Here is a 19689-nt window from a genome sequence, read left to right as displayed (position 1 = left end):
TCCCAATTTAGCAATTTCATAATTTAGTGGTTTCTGCTATATCAGAGCTATTTGAAATCTATCCCAAAAAGGGTATATAATATTGAAGGTGCACATAGGGTCATTCAGAATAACTTCACACACACCCGCTACTGTGTATTTCCAAGTCTAATTCTGTCACTAAACCCATACCTGTCACCCAGCGCCTAAATACTAGGCCTCAAATTTAAATCCCTCTAAATCTCTCGTTACCGTTGTCCTGTTGTAGCTGGGAAAGTTATTTAGTGCCCGTCAAAGCACATTTTTTGTTCTGGGTTGAAGTACAATTCCCAATTTAGCAATTTCATAATTTAGTGGTTCCTGCTATATCAGAGCTATTTGAAATCTATCCCAAAAAGGGTATATAATATTGAAGGTGCACATAGGGTCATTCAGAATAACTTCACACACACCCGCTACTGTGTATTTCCAAGTCTAATTCTGTCACTAAATCCATACCGGTGACCCAGCGCCTAAATACTAGGCCTCAAATTTAATTCCCTCTAAATCTCTCGTTACCCACCGCTGTACTGTTGTTGCTGGGCAAGATATTTAGTGTCCGTCAAAGCACATTTTTTGTTCTGGGTTGAAGTACAATTCCCAATTTAGCAATTTCATAATTTAGTGGTTTCTGCTATATCAGAGCTATTTGAAATCTATCCCTAAAAGGGTATATAATATTGAAGGTGCACATAGGGTCATTCAGAATAACTTCACACACACCCGCTACTGTGTATTTCCAAGTCTAATTCTGTCACTAAACCCATACCTGTCACCCAGCGCCTAAATACTAGGCCTCAAATTTATATCCAGCTAAATCTGTCCCTAGTGCTGTAGCTGGGCGAGTTATTTAGTGTCCGTTCAAGCACATTTCTTGTTCTGGGTTGAAATACAATTCCCAATTTAGCAATTTCATAATTTAGTGGTTCCTGCTATATCAGAGCTCTTTGAAATCTATCCCAAAAAGGGTATATAATATTGAAGGTGCACATAGGGTCATTCAGAGTAACTTCACACACACCCGCTACTGTGTATTTCCAAGTCTAATTCTGTCACTAAATCCATACCGGTGACCCAGCGCCTAAATACTAGGCCTCAAATTTAATTCCCTCTAAATCTCTCGTTACCCACCGCTGTACTGTTGTTGCTGGGCAAGATATTTAGTGTCCGTCAAAGCACATTTTTTGTTCTGGGTTGAAGTACAATTCCCAATTTAGCAATTTCATAATTTAGTGGTTTCTGCTATATCAGAGCTATTTGAAATCTATCCCAAAAAGGGTATATAATATTGAAGGTGCACATAGGGTCATTCAGAATAACTTCACACACACCCGCTACTGTGTATTTCCAAGTCTAATTCTGTCACTAAACCCATACCTGTCACCCAGCGCCTAAATACTAGGCCTCAAATTTAAATCCCTCTAAATCTCTCGTTACCGTTGTCCTGTTGTAGCTGGGAAAGTTATTTAGTGCCCGTCAAAGCACATTTTTTGTTCTGGGTTGAAGTACAATTCCCAATTTAGCAATTTCATAATTTAGTGGTTCCTGCTATATCAGAGCTATTTGAAATCTATCCCAAAAAGGGTATATAATATTGAAGGTGCACATAGGGTCATTCAGAATAACTTCACACACACCCGCTACTGTGTATTTCCAAGTCTAATTCTGTCACTAAATCCATACCGGTGACCCAGCGCCTAAATACTAGGCCTCAAATTTAATTCCCTCTAAATCTCTCGTTACCCACCGGTGTACTGTTGTTGCTGGGCAAGATATTTAGTGTCCGTCAAAGCACATTTTTTGTTCTGGGTTGAAGTACAATTCCCAATTTAGCAATTTCATAATTTAGTGGTTTCTGCTATATCAGAGCTATTTGAAATCTATCCCAAAAAGGGTATATAATATTGAAGGTGCACATAGGGTCATTCAGAATAACTTCACACACACCCGCTACTGTGTATTTCCAAGTCTAATTCTGTCACTAAACCCATACCTGTCACCCAGCGCCTAAATACTAGGCCTCAAATTTAAATCCCTCTAAATCTCTCGTTACCGTTGTCCTGTTGTAGCTGGGAAAGTTATTTAGTGCCCGTCAAAGCACATTTTTTGTTCTGGGTTGAAGTACAATTCCCAATTTAGCAATTTCATAATTTAGTGGTTCCTGCTATATCAGAGCTATTTGAAATCTATCCCAAAAAGGGTATATAATATTGAAGGTGCACATAGGGTCATTCAGAATAACTTCACACACACCCGCTACTGTGTATTTCCAAGTCTAATTCTGTCACTAAATCCATACCGGTGACCCAGCGCCTAAATACTAGGCCTCAAATTTAATTCCCTCTAAATCTCTCGTTACCCACCGGTGTACTGTTGTTGCTGGGCAAGATATTTAGTGTCCGTCAAAGCACATTTTTTGTTCTGGGTTGAAGTACAATTCCCAATTTAGCAATTTCATAATTTAGTGGTTTCTGCTATATCAGAGCTATTTGAAATCTATCCCAAAAAGGGTATATAATATTGAAGGTGCACATAGGGTCATTCAGAATAACTTCACACACACCCGCTACTGTGTATTTCCAAGTCTAATTCTGTCACTAAACCCATACCTGTCACCCAGCGCCTAAATACTAGGCCTCAAATTTAAATCCCTCTAAATCTCTCGTTACCGTTGTCCTGTTGTAGCTGGGAAAGTTATTTAGTGCCCGTCAAAGCACATTTTTTGTTCTGGGTTGAAGTACAATTCCCAATTTAGCAATTTCATAATTTAGTGGTTCCTGCTATATCAGAGCTATTTGAAATCTATCCCAAAAAGGGTATATAATATTGAAGGTGCACATAGGGTCATTCAGAATAACTTCACACACACCCGCTACTGTGTATTTCCAAGTCTAATTCTGTCACTAAATCCATACCGGTGACCCAGCGCCTAAATACTAGGCCTCAAATTTAATTCCCTCTAAATCTCTCGTTACCCACCGCTGTACTGTTGTTGCTGGGCAAGATATTTAGTGTCCGTCAAAGCACATTTTTTGTTCTGGGTTGAAGTACAATTCCCAATTTAGCAATTTCATAATTTAGTGGTTTCTGCTATATCAGAGCTATTTGAAATCTATCCCTAAAAGGGTATATAATATTGAAGGTGCACATAGGGTCATTCAGAATAACTTCACACACACCCGCTACTGTGTATTTCCAAGTCTAATTCTGTCACTAAACCCATACCTGTCACCCAGCGCCTAAATACTAGGCCTCAAATTTATATCCAGCTAAATCTGTCCCTAGTGCTGTAGCTGGGCGAGTTATTTAGTGTCCGTTCAAGCACATTTCTTGTTCTGGGTTGAAATACAATTCCCAATTTAGCAATTTCATAATTTAGTGGTTCCTGCTATATCAGAGCTCTTTGAAATCTATCCCAAAAAGGGTATATAATATTGAAGGTGCACATAGGGTCATTCAGAGTAACTTCACACACACCCGCTACTGTGTATTTCCAAGTCTAATTCTGTCACTAAATCCATACCGGTGACCCAGCGCCTAAATACTAGGCCTCAAATTTAATTCCCTCTAAATCTCTCGTTACCCACCGCTGTACTGTTGTTGCTGGGCAAGATATTTAGTGTCCGTCAAAGCACATTTTTTGTTCTGGGTTGAAGTACAATTCCCAATTTAGCAATTTCATAATTTAGTGGTTTCTGCTATATCAGAGCTATTTGAAATCTATCCCAAAAAGGGTATATAATATTGAAGGTGCACATAGGGTCATTCAGAATAACTTCACACACACCCGCTACTGTGTATTTCCAAGTCTAATTCTGTCACTAAACCCATACCTGTCACCCAGCGCCTAAATACTAGGCCTCAAATTTAAATCCCTCTAAATCTCTCGTTACCGTTGTCCTGTTGTAGCTGGGAAAGTTATTTAGTGCCCGTCAAAGCACATTTTTTGTTCTGGGTTGAAGTACAATTCCCAATTTAGCAATTTCATAATTTAGTGGTTCCTGCTATATCAGAGCTATTTGAAATCTATCCCAAAAAGGGTATATAATATTGAAGGTGCACATAGGGTCATTCAGAATAACTTCACACACACCCGCTACTGTGTATTTCCAAGTCTAATTCTGTCACTAAATCCATACCGGTGACCCAGCGCCTAAATACTAGGCCTCAAATTTAATTCCCTCTAAATCTCTCGTTACCCACCGGTGTACTGTTGTTGCTGGGCAAGATATTTAGTGTCCGTCAAAGCACATTTTTTGTTCTGGGTTGAAGTACAATTCCCAATTTAGCAATTTCATAATTTAGTGGTTTCTGCTATATCAGAGCTATTTGAAATCTATCCCAAAAAGGGTATATAATATTGAAGGTGCACATAGGGTCATTCAGAATAACTTCACACACACCCGCTACTGTGTATTTCCAAGTCTAATTCTGTCACTAAACCCATACCTGTCACCCAGCGCCTAAATACTAGGCCTCAAATTTAAATCCCTCTAAATCTCTCGTTACCGTTGTCCTGTTGTAGCTGGGAAAGTTATTTAGTGCCCGTCAAAGCACATTTTTTGTTCTGGGTTGAAGTACAATTCCCAATTTAGCAATTTCATAATTTAGTGGTTCCTGCTATATCAGAGCTATTTGAAATCTATCCCAAAAAGGGTATATAATATTGAAGGTGCACATAGGGTCATTCAGAATAACTTCACACACACCCGCTACTGTGTATTTCCAAGTCTAATTCTGTCACTAAATCCATACCGGTGACCCAGCGCCTAAATACTAGGCCTCAAATTTAATTCCCTCTAAATCTCTCGTTACCCACCGGTGTACTGTTGTTGCTGGGCAAGATATTTAGTGTCCGTCAAAGCACATTTTTTGTTCTGGGTTGAAGTACAATTCCCAATTTAGCAATTTCATAATTTAGTGGTTTCTGCTATATCAGAGCTATTTGAAATCTATCCCTAAAAGGGTATATAATATTGAAGGTGCACATAGGGTCATTCAGAATAACTTCACACACACCCGCTACTGTGTATTTCCAAGTCTAATTCTGTCACTAAACCCATACCTGTCACCCAGCGCCTAAATACTAGGCCTCAAATTTAAATCCCTCTAAATCTCTCGTTACCGTTGTCCTGTTGTAGCTGGGAAAGTTATTTAGTGCCCGTCAAAGCACATTTTTTGTTCTGGGTTGAAGTACAATTCCCAATTTAGCAATTTCATAATTTAGTGGTTCCTGCTATATCAGAGCTATTTGAAATCTATCCCAAAAAGGGTATATAATATTGAAGGTGCACATTGGGTCATTCAGAATAACTTCACACACACGCTTCTGTGCATTTCCAAGTCTAATTCTGTCACTAAATCCATACCGGTGACCCAGCGCCTAAATACTAGGCCTCAAATTTAATTCCCTCTAAATCTCTCGTTACCCACCGCTGTACTGTTGTTGCTGGGCAAGATATTTAGTGTCCGTCAAAGCACATTTTTTGTTCTGGGTTGAAGTACAATTCCCAATTTAGCAATTTCATAATTTAGTGGTTTCTGCTATATCAGAGCTATTTGAAATCTATCCCTAAAAGGGTATATAATATTGAAGGTGCACATAGGGTCATTCAGAATAACTTCACACACACCCGCTACTGTGTATTTCCAAGTCTAATTCTGTCACTAAATCCATACCGGTGACCCAGCGCCTAAATACTAGGCCTCAAATTTAATTCCCTCTAAATCTCTCGTTACCCACCGTTGTACTGTTGTTGCTGGGCAAGATATTTAGTGTCCGTCAAAGCACATTTTTTGTTCTGGGTTGAAGTACAATTCCCAATTTAGCAATTTCATAATTTAGTGGTTTCTGCTATATCAGAGCTATTTGAAATCTATCCCTAAAAGGGTATATAATATTCAAGGTGCACATTGGGTCATTCAGAATAACTTCACACACACACGCTTCTGTGCATTTCCAAGTCTAATTCTGTCACTAAATCCATACCGGTCACCCAGCGCCTAAATACTAGGCCTCAAATTTATATCCCGCTGAATTTGAATACAATACATTGGGCCAAATAATATATTTGTTGTTGTGGTGAACCATAACAATGAGAAAAACATCTAGTAAGGGACGCGGACGTGGACATGGTCGTGGTGGTGTTAGTGGACCCTCTGGTGCTGGGAGAGGACGTGGCCGTTCTGCCACATCCACACGTCCTAGTGTACCAACTACTTCAGGTCCCAGTAGCCGCCAGAATTTACAGCGATATATGGTGGGGCCCAATGCCGTTCTAAGGATGGTAAGGCCTGAGCAGGTACAGGCATTAGTCAATTGGGTGGCCGACAGTGGATCCAGCACGTTCACATTATCTCCCACCCAGTCTTCTGCAGAAAGCGCACAGATGGCGCCTGAAAACCAACCCCATCAGTCTGTCACATCACCCCCATGCATACCAGGGAAACTGTCTCAGCCTCAAGTTATGCAGCAGTCTCTTATGCTGTTTGAAGACTCCGCTGGCAGGGTTTCCCAAGGGCATCCACCTAGCCCTTCCCCAGCGGTGAAAGACATAGAATGCACTGACGCACAACCACTTATGTTTCCTGATGATGAGGACATGGGAATACCACCTCAGCATGTCTCTGATGATGACGAAACACAGGTGCCAACTGCTGCGTCTTTCTGCAGTGTGCAGACTGAACAGGAGGTCAGGGATCAAGACTGGGTGGAAGACGATGCAGGGGACGATGAGGTCCTAGACCCCACATGGAATGAAGGTCGTGCCACTGACTTTCACAGTTCGGAGGAAGAGGCAGTGGTGAGACCGAGCCAACAGCGTAGCAAAAGAGGGAGCAGTGGGCAAAAGCAGAACACCCGCCGCCAAGAGACTCCGCCTGCTACTGACCGCCGCCATCTGGGACCGAGCACCCCAAAGGCAGCTTCAAGGAGTTCCCTGGCATGGCACTTCTTCAAACAATGTGCTGACGACAAGACCCGAGTGGTTTGCACGCTGTGCCATCAGAGCCTGAAGCGAGGCATTAACGTTCTGAACCTGAGCACAACCTGCATGACCAGGCACCTGCATGCAAAGCATGAACTGCAGTGGAGTAAACACCTTAAAACCAAGGAAGTCACTCAGGCTCCCCCTGCTACCTCTTCTGCTGCTGCCGCCTCGGCCTATTCTGCTGCTGCCGCCTCGGCCTCTTCCTCCGCCTCTGGAGGAACGTTGGCACCTGCCGCCCAGCAAACAGGGGATGTACCACCAACACCACCACCACCACCTCCGTCACCAAGCGTCTCAACCATGTCACACGCCAGCGTTCAGCTCTCCATCTCACAAACATTTGATAGAAAGCGTAAATTCCCACCTAGCCACCCTCGATCCCTGGCCCTGAATGCCAGCATTTCTAAACTACTGGCCTATGAAATGCTGTCATTTAGGCTGGTGGACACAGACAGCTTCAAACAGCTCATGTCGCTTGCTGTCCCACAGTATGTTGTTCCCAGCCGGCACTACTTCTCCAAGAGAGCCGTGCCTTCCCTGCACAACCAAGTATCCGATAAAATCAAGTGTGCACTGCGCAACGCCATCTGTAGCAAGGTCCACCTAACCACAGATACGTGGACCAGTAAGCACGGCCAGGGACGCTATATCTCCCTAACTGCACACTGGGTAAATGTAGTGGCAGCTGGGCCCCAGGCGGAGAGCTGTTTGGCGCACGTCCTTCCGCCGCCAAGGATCGCAGGGCAACATTCTTTGCCTCCTGTTGCCACCTCCTCCTTCTCGGCTTCCTCCTCCTCTTCTTCCACCTGCTCATCCAGTCAGCCACACACCTTCACCACCAACTTCAGCACAGCCCGGGGTAAACGTCAGCAGGCCATTCTGAAACTCATATGTTTGGGGGACAGGCCCCACACCGCACAGGAGTTGTGGCGGGGTATAGAACAACAGACCGACGAGTGGTTGCTGCCGGTGAGCCTCAAGCCCGGCCTGGTGGTGTGTGATAATGGGCGAAATCTCGTTGCAGCTCTGGGACTAGCCAATTTGACGCACATCCCTTGCTTGGCGCATGTGCTGAATTTGGTGGTGCAGAAGTTCATTCACAACTACCCCGACATGTCAGAGCTGCTGCATAAAGTGCGGGCCGTCTGTTCGCGCTTCCGGCGTTCACATCCTGCTGCTGCTCGCCTGTCTGCGCTACAGCGTAACTTCGGCCTTCCCGCTCACCGCCTCATATGCGACGTGCCCACCAGGTGGAACTCCACCTTGCACATGCTGGACAGACTGTGCGAGCAGCAGCAGGCCATAGTGGAGTTTCAGCTGCAGCACGCACGGGTCAGTCGCACTACAGAACAGCACCACTTCACCACCAATGACTGGGCCTCCATGCGAGACCTGTGTGCCCTGTTGCGCTGTTTCGAGTACTCCACCAACATGGCCAGTGGCGATGACACCGTTATCAGCGTTACAATACCACTTCTATGTCTCCTTGAGAAAACACTTAGGGCGATGATGGAACAGGAGGTGGCCCAGGAGGAGGAGGAGGAGGATGAGGAAGAGGGGTCATTTTTAGCACTTTCAGGCCAGTCTCTTCGAAGTGACTCAGAGGGAGGTTTTTTGCAACAGCAGAGGCCAGGTACAAATGTGGCCAGCCAGGGCCCACTACTGGAGGACGAGGAGGACGAGGATGAGGAGGAGGTGGAGGAGGATGAGGATGAAGCATGGTCACAGCGGGGTGGCACCCAACGCAGCTCGGGTCCATCACTGGTGCGTGGCTGGGGGGAAAGGCAGGACGATGACGATACGCCTCCCACAGAGGACAGCTTGTCCTTACCCCTGGGCAGCCTGGCACACATGAGCGACTACATGCTGCAGTGCCTGCGCAACGACAGCAGAGTTGCCCACATTTTAACCTGTGCGGACTACTGGGTTGCCACCCTGCTGGATCCACGCTACAAAGACAATGTGCCCACCTTACTTCCTGCACTGGAGCGTGATAGGAAGATGCGCGAGTACAAGCGCACGTTGGTAGACGCGCTACTGAGAGCATTCCCAAATGTCACAGGGGAACAAGTGGAAGCCCAAGGCCAAGGCAGAGGAGGAGCAAGAGGTCGCCAAGGCAGCTGTGTCACGGCCAGCTCCTCTGAGGGCAGGGTTAGCATGGCAGAGATGTGGAAAACTTTTGTCAACACGCCACAGCTAACTGCACCACCACCTGATACGCAACGTGTTAGCAGGAGGCAACATTTTACTAACATGGTGGAACAGTACGTGTGCACACCCCTCCACGTACTGACTGATGGTTCGGCCCCATTCAACTTCTGGGTCTCTAAATTGTCCACGTGGCCAGAGCTAGCCTTTTATGCCTTGGAGGTGCTGGCCTGCCCGGCAGCCAGCGTTTTGTCTGAACGTGTATTCAGCACGGCAGGGGGCGTCATTACAGACAAACGCAGCCGCCTGTCTACAGCCAATGTGGACAAGCTGACGTTCATAAAAATGAACCAGGCATGGATCCCACAGGACCTGTCCGTCCCTTGTCCAGATTAGACATTAACTACCTCCCCATAACCATATATTATTGGACTCCAGGGCACTTCCTCATTCAATCCTATTTTTATTTTCATTTTACCATTATATTGCGATGCTACCCAAAGTTGAATGAACCTCTCCTCTGCCTGTGTGCTAGGCCTAAATATATGCCAATGGACTGTTGCAGTGGTGGCTGACATGAAGCCTGATTCTCTGCTATGACATGCAGACTAATTCTCTGCTGACATGAAGCCAGATTGTCTGTTACGGGACCTCTCTCCTCTGCCTGGGTGCTGGGCCTAAATTTATGACAATGGACTGTTGCAGTGGTGGCTGACGTGAAGCCTGATTCTCTGCTATGACATGCAGACTGATTCTCTGCTGTCATGAAGCCAGATTGTCTGTTACGGGACCTTTCTCCTCTACCTGGGTTCTGGGCCTAAATTTATGAAAATTGACTCTTACAGTGGTGGGTGACGTGAAGCCTGATTCTCTGCTATGATATGAAGACTGATTCTCTGCTGACATGAAGCCAGATTGTCTGTTACGGGACCTTTCTCCTCTGCCTGGGTTCTGGGCCTAAATTTATGAAAATTGACTCTTACAGTGGTGGGTGACGTGAAGCCTGATTCTCTGCTATGATATGAAGACTGATTCTCTGCTGACATGAAGCCAGATTGTCTGTTACGGGACCTTTCTCCTCTGCCTGGGTTCTGGGCCTAAATTTATGAAAATTGACTCTTACAGTGGTGGGTGACGTGAAGCCTGATTCTCTGCTATGATATGAAGACTGATTCTCTGCTGACATGAAGCCAGATTGTCTGTTACGGGACCTTTCTCCTCTGCCTGGGTTCTGGGCCTAAATTTATGAAAATTGACTCTTACAGTGGTGGGTGACGTGAAGCCTGATTCTCTGCTATGATATGAAGACTGATTCTCTGCTGACATGAAGCCAGATTGTCTGTTACGGGACCTTTCTCCTCTGCCTGGGTTCTGGGCCTAAATTTATGAAAATTGACTCTTACAGTGGTGGGTGACGTGAAGCCTGATTCTCTGCTATGATATGAAGACTGATTCTCTGCTGACATGAAGCCAGATTGTCTGTTACGGGACCTTTCTCCTCTGCCTGGGTTCTGGGCCTAAATTTATGAAAATTGACTCTTACAGTGGTGGGTGACGTGAAGCCTGATTCTCTGCTATGATATGAAGACTGATTCTCTGCTGACATGAAGCCAGATTGTCTGTTACGGGACCTCTCTCCTCTGCCTGGGTGCTGGGCCTAAATATATGCCAATGGACTGTTGCAGTGGTGGCTGACGTGAAGCCTCATTCTCTGCTATGACATGCAGACTAATTCTCTGCTGACATGAAGACAGATTCTCTGTTACGGGACCTCTCTCCTCTGCCTGGGTGCCGGGGCCTAAATATCTGAGAATGGACTGTTCCAGTGGTGGCTGACGTGAAGCCTCATTCTCTGCTATGACATGCAGACTAATTCTCTGCTGACATGAAGACAGATTCTCTGTTACGGGACCTCCCTCCTCTGCCTGGGTGCTGGGCCTAAATATATGCCAATGGACTGTTGCAGTGGTGGCTGACGTGAAGCCTCATTCTCTGCTATGACATGCAGACTAATTCTCTGCTGACATGAAGACAGATTCTCTGTTACGGGACCTCCCTCCTCTGCCTGGGTGCTGGGCCTAAATATATGCCAATGGACTGTTGCAGTGGTGGCTGACGTGAAGCCTCATTCTCTGCTATGACATGCAGACTGATTCTCTGCTGACATGAAGCCAGATTCTCTGTTACGGGACCTCTCTCCTCTGCCTGTGTGTGTGCTGGGCCTAAATATATGCCAATGGACTGTTGCAGTGGTGGCTGACGTGAAGCCTCATTCTCTGCTATGACATGCAGACTGATTCTCTGCTGACATGAAGCCAGATTCTCTGTTACGGGACCTCTCTCCTCTGCCTGTGTGTGTGCTGGGCCTAAATATATGCCAATGGACTGTTGCAGTGGTGGCTGACGTGAAGCCTCATTCTCTGCTATGACATGCAGACTAATTCTCTGCTGACATGAAGACAGATTCTCTGTTACGGGACCTCCCTCCTCTGCCTGGGTGCTGGGCCTAAATATATGCCAATGGACTGTTGCAGTGGTGGCTGACGTGAAGCCTCATTCTCTGCTATGACATGCAGACTGATTCTCTGCTGACATGAAGCCAGATTCTCTGTTACGGGACCTCTCTCCTCTGCCTGTGTGTGTGCTGGGCCTAAATATATGCCAATGGACTGTTGCAGTGGTGGCTGACGTGAAGCCTCATTCTCTGCTATGACATGCAGACTGATTCTCTGCTGACATGAAGCCAGATTCTCTGTTACGGGACCTCTCTCCTCTGCCTGTGTGTGTGCTGGGCCTAAATATATGCCAATGGACTGTTGCAGTGGTGGCTGACGTGAAGCCTCATTCTCTGCTATGACATGCAGACTAATTCTCTGCTGACATGAAGACAGATTCTCTGTTACGGGACCTCCCTCCTCTGCCTGGGTGCTGGGCCTAAATATATGCCAATGGATTGTTGCAGTGGTGGCTGACGTGAAGCCTCATTCTCTGCTATGACATGCAGACTAATTCTCTGCTGACATGAAGACAGATTCTCTGTTACGGGACCTCTCTCCTCTGCCTGGGTGCCGGGGCCTAAATATCTGAGAATGGACTGTTCCAGTGGTGGGTGACGGGAAGCCAGATTCTCTGCTATGGAACCTCTCTCCAATTGATTTTGGTTAATTTTTATTTATTTAATTTTTATTTTAATTCATTTCCCTATCCACATTTGTTTGCAGGGGATTTACCTACATGTTGCTGCCTTTTGCAGCCCTCTAGCTCTTTCCTGGGCTGTTTTACAGCCTTTTTAGTGCCGAAAAGTTCGGGTCCCCATTGACTTCAATGGGGTTCGGGTTCGGGACGAAGTTCGGATCGGGTTCGGATCCCGAACCCGAACATTTCCGGGATGTTCGGCCGAACTTCTCGAACCCGAACATCCAGGTGTTCGCTCAACTCTAGTTATAAGCATTACACACAATAGAAATCAATAAAATGATTGAAATTATTTTTGTTCTCTGAAAATGCACTACTTAAATGTGAAATAAATTGTGGGCAAAAGAGATAATTATAGCCCAAATGAATGCAAAAATGAAGCATTTTACAGTTAGTCTTTATTAAAATTCCCTGCCATGTTGTGTTTATGGCCCCTATGCAGTGTTATGTGACTCCATGGTTACAGACTACAAATATACCCTGTGTAGTCTAAACCAGCAAGCACAATACGTCCCTTAAAGGCGTTTTCCAGAAATAGAAAAACATGGATGTTCTATTACAGAAACAGCCCCACATCTGTCCATGGGTTGTTTCTGGAATTGCAGCTAAGGTAGACATCATGGGGTTGAACTGTAGTACCACATACAATCTGTGGACAAGTGTTGGTGCTGTTGGAAGAAGCAGCCTTGTTTTACTAATCCTGGGTAACCCCCTTAAATTAGTAACAATTCAATATTATTCTAAAACATTATTTATGTAGAAAAAAATAATAAAATACAAATAAATAGATAAATAACGTTGGTTTGGATTCATTATTTACATTTTACCTGTGCACTCGTATTTTGAAAACCCTACTCTTTCACACAATTGCAACAACAACATATAAGGGCAAAGTCGTATTTAGGAGGAAGGATATGAGTGTATATTTTGGTTGTTGTAGTGCTCAAGTACAGTAGAGTCATGGTGTCTGTATTAAAAGTGACCTAAAAAAAATTCATTTTGTATCTCGTTGCTCAATATCATCTCCCTGTCCCTTAAGAAAAATCACAATGTCAAATGGTCCCAGACATTCCCTAGGGTACTTGGCAGGCTAATTAGGGTGAGCTTAATCACAAAGAATATAGTTGATATTACACTTTTTGTACACATGAGAGTAATGAGCATTCTGTATACAGGCAGTGATTTGTTGCTGCAATTTACAGACAGCTCCCTGGGACTAATGCTTTTCTTTGTTGGCGTTTGCATAAGATTATTAATGATATCTTAACTGTTGAAAGAAATACCTCAATACTGTTAGTAAATATTTTTGCCTTTTGAATAAAATGTAATTATTGCAGCCAATATATTGGGTGTGATAGACAAATATATGTAGTAGTAGTAGTAATAATAATAATAATAATAATAATAATAATATACAGTACTGTGCAAACGTTTTAGGCAGGTGTAAAAAAATCATACTTACCTCTTCCATTTGCTCGCAACGGGCCAGCCACCACCATCTTGATTGAAGATCTCGTCCGAAATCCCGTGTGTGGCGTGCTGACGTAATCCCGGGCCGCATAAAAAAAATTCTTATGTTAATTTTACACCGTTTTTACAATCAGATGCAGCGATCATGTATGAACACAGCATCTAATGGGTTTGAATGCGGCATCTGAGGGGTAAAATGATGGGGAGCGGCGCTATTCCAGCTCCCTGTCATTGAACCCACTACTTACTAAAAAATGCGCTTCGTGACAAACTAATTCGTCACAAAGCAAATTTTTGGGTAAAATTCGGCGAAGCAGCCGAATTAAATTTTCTAAAACTTCGCTCATCTCTAATCACAGTCATTAACTGAAACAGACATATCTGTGTAGGAGATTTAAAACTAGGTGAGGAAGAGCCAAGTTACATACAGTAGTTAGATAGTTGATACAGTTGAAAAAAGACATAAGTCCATCAAGTTCAACCAAGGGATAGGTGGGGACTAGTGTTGGGCGAGCATGCTCGGCAGAACACTAATTTTACTCGAGCGTCGCGATGCTCGAGTCTCCTCCCCACTACGCAGCCAATAAACGTGTAGGTAAGTACTGCCATTCACTGTAATGCCGTAGCCATGTTGGCTACTGACATTGCAGTGATTGACACGTGTTTGGCTCAGTCTTAGTCAGGGAGAGCTGAAAAGCAGAAGGGAGAGATAGTGTAGGGAATGAAATAGGAATATTTTAGTTTTTATACTTGTTTTTAGACCCAAAAGTCCTTTTAAGGACTATTGTGTGTGGCAGCAATATATATATTTTAGCACAACCTGCGCTAACTTGCTAAAACTTGTTAGAGACCCAAAAGTCCTTTTAAGGACTATTGTGTGTGAAAGCCAGGGGCAGATTAAGTGCACAATAGGCCCGGGGCTGTCTAACCAACTTGGGCCCCTCCCTCCATTTTAAGTTTAAGTTTATTTTTCTGTATGAAGAGGCTGCGGTGCCTCGTAAGCGCCACAGTCTCTTCCTAGGTCATATGACATCACATTCATCAATCACATGGCCTAGGTGCAGCTATGTCCCATCTGAGTGAGTGGGGCTGAGCTGCAATACCAAGCACAGTGCTATCAAATGGACAGAGCTGTGCTTGGTGAGGAGCAAAGAGACTGTGGCGCTCACTGGAACATCGCGGTCTCCTCAAACAGTTGATTGGTGGGGGTTCCAGGAGTAAGACCCCCACCATCTCATAACTCTGAGTATAGATGTCATAGCTGTTACCTGCAGTCCTATGTAATACCCACACATAACACAGTGAACTATTGTGTTATGTGGGGTGTTACATAGGACTGCATGGAACATCTACTACATTATCTGCACACAGAAAGTTATCACTGTTTTCTGGGCTGTTACATATGACTGCAGGTGACAAATTAAAATTTTAGTTCCCAAATTTAAAATACATATGATTATAATAAAATAGACTTGGAGGAGAAAATGAGATGCAGGTCACAGTAGTGAGTTAGCTCTACATATAAGGGAATACAGCACTACATACCTCTTATATCCAGTGACTTTTCCTGTCATGTAGATCTTCTCTTTCCTCTTCTCCTTCGTTGACCCAGACCACCATGTCAAATTCTTTCAGCTGCATCTCGTCTCTACAGAGTTTTTTACACAGACATTTATCAAACTGGTGTAAAGTACAACTGGCTTAGTTGCCTATAGCAACCAATCAGTTTCCACCTTTCATTTTCCAGAGGAGCTGTCAAAAATAAAAGGTGGAATGTGGTTGCTATGGGCTACTAAGCCAGTTCTACTTTAGACCAGTTTGATAAATTATTTCAAAGGTCCCTATAGTGTCTACAGCAGTTATAAGGTCCCCTAGAGTGCCCCCAGTAATATTAACACTCTATATTGTGCTCCATGCAATAATGCCTGTATAGTGTCCCCTAATAGCAACGCCCCCACACTACCTTCATATAGTAATTTCCCCCACACTGCCCCCACACAGTAAATTCCCTCAAACTGTCCCATATGGCAATTTCCCCCACACTACCCCATATAGTACTTTCCCTCACACTACCCCCATATAGTAATTCCCACCACTGTCCCCATATAGTAATTTCCCTCACACTGCCCCATATAGTAATTTTCCCCACACTGCCCTATATAGTAATTTCCCCCACACTGCCCTATATAGTAATTTCCCCCACACTGCCCTATATAGTAATTTCCCCCACACTGCCCTATATAGTAATTTCCCCCACACTGCCCTATATAGTAATTTCCCCCACACTGCCCTATATAGTAATTTCCCCCACACTGCCCTATATAGTAATTTCCCCCACACTGCCCTATATAGTAATTTCCCCACACTGTCCTATATAGTAATTTCCACCACACTGTCCCTATATAGTGGTTTGGTCCATGTTTGTCTAATTTAGTGATTAAAAGTTAAGTTTTAAATCCTAGCCTTCTGTGATACTTTTGACAGCGACATTACTTGTGCTATACCTCCTATAACGTTTGTGCATCCTAAAAATTTTAGTGACATTCATTCAGTGTAATTTTTTAATAGTCGGTGGTGACAGCGACATTACTTGCTCTATACCTCCTGTTTAACGTGTGCGCATCCTAAATATCAGTGACATTCATTCAGTGTAATTTTTTATTAGGCGGTGGGGACACTGACATTATGTGCGCTATATCTCCTGTTTAACGTGTGCGCATTCTAAAAATATCTGTCTACTTTATTTGCGCATACACTTACAAAACCTGCGCTACTGTACTTGTGACATACTTGAAAGCATATATACCATTTAATATGAGCAAGGAGAACAGTAAGGGACGGGGAAGTGGCCGTGCTGCTGATGGTGTATGCAGATGCCGTGGCCCTGGACGCGGGGAAACTGTGCCTGCTGCCACAGCACAAGAAAAACAATCATCTACGATACCTAGCTTCATGTCCCAGTTTGCAGGGCGACGCAGGACACCACTCTCGAAATCAGACCAGTGCGACCAGGTGGTCGGTTGGATTGTAGCAGATAATGCTTCCAGTTGGTTAAGCACCACCCTGTCTTCCACAAAGTCTAGTCTCAGTAGCCAAGAGTCTGGTCAACAGAATCTTCACCCTGATACTCCTTCCTCCTACCATGGAGTCTTGGTAAACAAGTGATCCCACACTCAGATATTCCGAGGAGCTCTTTTCATCACCATGCCTTGACTTGGGCCTCTCGACAAGCCTACTTGAAGAAAAACATGAGGAGATATTGTGCTCCGATTCCCAAACTCTTTAGCATCCACAGTCACAAGAAGATGATGGTGGGGAAAGGCATTTAGTATTTTATGAGGTGGATGATGATGAGACAAAGTTGCCAATAAATCAACCGCAATTAGAGTCTCAAGAGGTTCATGATGAGGATGAGACACAGTTGTCAATAACTGAGGTTGTTGTTAGGTCAACAAGTCAGGAGGATATCCAGAATGAGGAAGTGGAAGAGGAGGTGGTGGACAATGAAGTCACTGACCCAACCTGGGAAGGTGGAAAGCCGAGCGAGGACAGCAGTACAAAGGGAAGGGATCTGCAGCACCGCAACAAGCTGGAAAAGGCAGTGGAGCACCCCCTTGCGGCAATCTCCCTTGCCAACCGGTAGGTGTTCTGCAGTCTGGCGATTTTTTTGAGGAAAGTGCGGACGATAAAAGAATTGTCATTTGCAACCTGTGCCGTACCAAAATGAGCAGGGGCGTGAACACTAGCAACCTCACCACCACCAGCATAATCCGCCACATGGCATCAAAGCACCCTAATAGGTGGGCTGAACACCTGGGTCCACAATCAGTGTCTGCAGTTCACACCACTACCTCCTCTTCCCATGTATTACGTGATGGCGTACCTGGACCTTCGCAAGCACCATCATCTAGCACATCCACTTCTGTGTCCCAGCTCAGCGTACAGATGTCTATACCCCAGGCCTTTGAATAAAAGCACAAATACCCAGCCACCCACCAACAGACCATAGCACTAAATGCGCAGCTTTCCAAATAGCTGGACCTGGAAATGTTGCCATTGAGGCTCGTGGACACTGAGGCTTTCCGCAGCTTGATGGCGGCAGCTGTCCCGCGGGATTCTGTCCCCACCCACCAATATTTTTCACGGTGTGCAGTCCCAGCCTTACACCAGCATGTATCCTGTAACATCACCCATGCCCTGACCAATGCAGTTATTCGGAAGGTCCACCTAACGACTGACACATGGACAAGGGCTTTTGTACAGGGACGCTACATTTCCCTGACGGCACACTGAGTGAACGTTGTGGGGGCTGGGAGCGAGTCGTACCCTGGGATGGCACAGGTGCTACCGACGCCAAGGATTGCTCACCCTACTTCCATCACAGTTTCTGCCGCCACCCACGTTAGTGGCTGCAAACCCCTTCTCCTCCTTTTCCTCCCCCTCCAATTTGGTGCTTGACCAACACTAGTGGGGACGCGAATCCCAGATGGAAGTGAGAGTCAGATTTCTACATGTTTTCATAAGCATTAATGTTGTTTACTTTCAAGAATTCATCTAAACAGTTTTTACAACTGTCCACTGTTCCTGCTGTGACCACATCCTGAGGAAGTTTATTCACAGTTCTTACAGTAAAGAAGCTTTGACTCTTCTGGAGACTGAACTTTTTCTTCTCCAGTTGAAGGCAGTGCCCCCTTGTCTTTTGAGGGCATTTTATTTTTTATTTTTTATTTTTTTTAAGTTTTAAAATGCTTTATTTTCAAATTAAGAAAATACAAAGTGAACAACACCAACAATGGCGTAACACGGTACCGAGCACATACAGAGCAATGAAAATACAGACTGCACATGGATTGGACAAAAGGCAGTTACTATACAGGAAGCTAGGAAAACAGGCTAGTTGTTCAATACAATTCCAGCAATACTTAGCAGATAGGAGAAGTTCCAGTCTCAGAGTAGGTGGGCACACAATCCAGAGCTCATAGGGGGGGCAAAACCAAGTTTAGGTCCAAGGCCCTGGCCCCACCCAAGGCAGGACTAGTAGGTAACTGGATCTTACACTTAGCTTGACGGACTTGGGTCCTCGCACTTAAGTAGGGTTTAGAGAGGAGGGGGGGAACCTATAATTCGTCCAAAGGGCCCATCTTTTCATGAACGCCAAATGCGAACGAGATTCCCAAGAGGCTAGTTCCTCAAATCGATGGATTTGATCCACCTTGAGCTTCCACTGTTCCAATGTGGGCACAGATGTTTGCAGCCATAATTTGGGAATCAACAAGCGGGCCGCCAGTAGGAGCTGCTTAAAGAGGTACGATGGGGCCGGAGAAGCCTCATTATCAAAAAAGGTAAGTAAAGCTCCATATGGGGAAATGGGCATATCGGAGGAGCAAATTCGGTTGCATTCCTGAAAGATCTCTTTCCACCATTTGTTAATGGGAGGACACAACCACCATATATGAAAGAAGGTGCCTACATCCTCCTGACATCTCCAGCATATATTGGAGGAGGGTCTGGTGAAACGTGCAGACTTAACGGGTGTAATGTACCATTGTGACAATACCTTGTAGCCATTTTCCTGGGCTCTAACACATCTGGACAGTTTGTGAGAGGTTTCGAATAATAAGGGGAGGGATTGAAAAGGTATATCCAAGCCCGTGTCCTTCTCCCAATATCGAATGAAAGCCGGTTTGGAAATTAGGGGAGGGGATCTCAATTTATTATATATAAGTGAGATTGTTTTTTTTGGAGGGTTTGGATTTGTTATTAAGGCTTCAAACCAGGTAAGAGGCCGTAGTAGCTCACCTTTTGCATTGTTTTTCCGAATAAATGTCTTAATAAGTGGGACAAGAGTAAGGTCACGGGGTTGGGGTTT

This window comes from Bufo gargarizans, chromosome 1, assembly GCF_014858855.1.
Source record: "Bufo gargarizans isolate SCDJY-AF-19 chromosome 1, ASM1485885v1, whole genome shotgun sequence".
In the NCBI taxonomy this organism is placed as follows: Eukaryota; Metazoa; Chordata; class Amphibia; order Anura; family Bufonidae; genus Bufo; species Bufo gargarizans.
This window is presented reverse-complemented; position numbering follows the sequence as displayed.